The following is a 3,489-nucleotide window of genomic DNA, read 5'->3' on the forward strand; positions in this document are numbered from 1 at the left end:
CGTGCCATGCACGCATATTGCATTATGATTTTAGTGCAAGTTGTTGAAAATACCTTGGTCCCTCTACATCAATCAAGAGTGCTGTTGCCTGTTTTACTATTGTCCTGCGGTCCATACCCAGGACACTTTTTCCTGGGGAAATCTATCTTTTAGCTTACTATGTAAATAAACCCTGAGGACGTTTTCACACAGACAAGCGATGCTAATAGCAACGGATTATAAAGAAAGTCTTTGTTACAGGACTCGAGATTGAAAACTGCTCATTAATGTGCCCATTTAAAAGAGAAAACCATACAACAAAAAGCAATGACAAATTCTTCTTGGACCACTACGGAGACTCTGATCATTCAATCTTATCTCTCCACATGCAGGCGTAAGTCCTGCAATGTGAAGAATATGCAACACCAGTATTTCAGCTGGGGGACTTGATTCAATTGATGCAATGTTTTCCACAACAGACCATACACCTTCACAGAACCCTTTGCAGAACAAGATACAAACACAATCGTCAGTTTAACAATGAATCGGCCGAGTTTTTCCCCTGTGGCCAAAATGACTACTTCTGCCTAATCAGGAAGTAAGGAGTCATCACAAAAAAGTCCAAGTGGCAAAAGCCAGACCTGAATGACAACGCGACATAAAGATAGAGAGAAGAGAGATAGAGAGAGAGAGAGACGTAGCATTTTTAAGCACAATTTCCAAGCTAATGAAAATGTGTAACAGTTTGCCCTCAGCTCCTTCAAACTCACAATCATTGACAAAACAAAAGCTCTTCCTCACTAAGTCACACTATGTTTTATGAGTAACAGAGCCATACTACAATAGGAAGCAGTAGAATAGTGGATGATTCTCTCTTTATTGCCAAAAATCTAAAGTGATTTCAACATTTCCTTGACTCAAAGCCCAGTGTAATCTGTAGCCAGGCTGGAATGGCCCTCTCTATTTGCCTGGTCGTTACCAGTCACCTTGTTCCAGCACTTTGGGTGACAAACCCAAACAGAGCATAACACCTCGGAGTGTTGCAGAAGAGGGATCCGTTCCCAGGAATGAATGCTGTTGCTTCAGACATGCGCATTCTCATTGACCATGATATCTATAAGATGCCGATGCCCACTGGGACACAGTTTTAAACAGTGTGAAACCTCAGGGGGAAGCCAGGCCTGATGTGGAGTGGCACCTGCCATGTCCTTCAAAGTTCCCTGTAAATTCATTCGATGACTTCATTCTTCTGTAAAAGAGCCTAAACTTGGATCAGTCTGTTTATTAAATCAACAAACTTGCCCAATTTGATTGAATTGTGCCCGGAAAAGCATTTTCACCTGTTTGCCACTATGACCGCATATCTTTCAATTGCAACTAACTTCATTGGTGGCAAAAAACTGTGACTGGACCATTTTTCCAGGTCTTTCCCCTGTATAAATGTGTGAAGCCTGTTTTTTACCCACCCACAATCTGTGAATTCCTAGCCTGTATACTACCATATTGACTCCACTTCCTCCCCAGCTAATGCCATGGCAGTTTGTGACTGGTCATATCATTGAATCTATTACTTTGTTACAGATTACTTAATGTCTTTATGGTCGTGTGTTGATTACGAATTTTGAAAGTAAAAGTAATTTCAAGTGGAGCCTATTTTGTGCTCACAGAACGATTATGGTATCGAGTATTCCTGAAAAGACCATAGTCCGCACAGGGGAGGGTGGGTCGGGTGTTGGATGGGTAAACCCCGTTGTTGCGTCCCCCAGAGCGCCCAGTTATCAGGGCAGTTGTGAATGCATTTCGAAAATTGTGCCTCTTGGCAATGTCCTTCCACGTACGAAGTGAAGCCATATGGCTCGCTTGCAATCTTGTAATTTTGAGCCAGAGTCTGTGAGTAGGTATTGGGCAAGAGAGCCCACAAACCCGCCGGCCCAATCACATCAATCACGCTGTCATCATGACCTTTTAACACATTGTTATAGCATCAAATCACTACTAAAAACCAACTTATTTAGTTAAAGGACTACTCGCTCAGCAACTACAAATGACAGAATACCATCTTTGGAAAAAAATTTTTGACGTGTACTTTGATTTTTTACGTTGGCCAATGTCCCATCTGCTCACATGAGGGGGTGAGATTTAGACCTATACTGCAGCCAGCCCCAGGGGCTGATGGAGATTGTTTGCTTCACTTATACAGTCTATGCATCAACCCCTGTACAGACGCACCCCTACTCATCCCCTGATTGCTCTGACTCCTATGGTCCTCTTTGCTGAACACGTGGGGGTAATCAAGGCATGTTTGTATGTTTAAATCACACCCTGTACTCCTCTTCGAGTGGAACTTACTGACTATTCCAAAAGAGAGAACTCTTGATTGTCTTTTGTCAAGACAAATGCTGTCAGTGCCGGTTACAACTGAGGCCTGGCCCCAAAAAACTCAATACGGCTTCCGCACCTGTCTCCTCTTTCCGCCAATAAGATGCCTATTTTGGGACCCATCATCTTTGCTGCCATAGCCAGGTTGCCGCACTCTGTACAAAAGGCACAGAAATATTGCCTTTTGCAAAGAATGGCTTGTCCAATTCCCTTTGGCTCAGATATCTAAAACAGCAACATATTTGCCCCAAAAAAAAAATTTTGCATTAATGCAAAAAGTGCAGCCAAAGCAGGCTGAGACAATTGCGTTTGCCTGTGCGAACATCAACATCCAAAACACCATGTCTCCAAGAAACATGCCCTGTTCGATGATGTACGGGTGGCGTGGCGTTTCTGTGCTGGTGCAGCAAAACTAAAATAAAAAAGTTTGCAGCACCAGTGTGCCAATGTAAACCTTTCATTTTAAATAAAGACAAGCCCACAGTGTTATTTAGAAACATGATAAGACAACAATTTGTCTTTTTTCTTTTCTTATCAGCCTTTTTTTAGCACCTTACTGAGTTAATGTGCTTAAATCCGGTCCATTTAGAATAATTTACTATTTCAGATGGCAAAGGTTGTGGTGGCTTGTATCAAACCGTTTGTGTTACCCTGTCCAACACTGGTTCATGGTCAAAAATTGACAGATTTACACCATCCCTGTCCCTACAAATGGCATTTTAACATCAAATGCCTCAGAATATCCTTCACAAAGGCATTTGAACACATACAAGGCATTGTGACTACTTTCGTTGAATTTGAGTGATTGATTCAACTTGGTCACGCTTTTTTTGTTTACGGTCAAAAATGACCGTCCAGAGGACTGACTGGGAATGAGTATCATTTCCTCCAACACACACACACACACACACGACACCACACACACACACCCACACAGTTAGTTCATGTTGTCCGTTCATCTGGTTATGTGCCACTGCACATGCAGACATGCTCACAACACATACACACACACCACACACAACACACATCAGAGGAATAGAGACATTTATGCTGTAACTAGAAGTCAATCGGTGCACCTGCTGTTTGCATAGCCCAAGTTTCCCTGCGAGAGACTGCTACCTACCTCTATGC

This window comes from Etheostoma spectabile, chromosome 7, assembly GCF_008692095.1.
Source record: "Etheostoma spectabile isolate EspeVRDwgs_2016 chromosome 7, UIUC_Espe_1.0, whole genome shotgun sequence".
NCBI classification, from domain to species: Eukaryota; Metazoa; Chordata; class Actinopteri; order Perciformes; family Percidae; genus Etheostoma; species Etheostoma spectabile.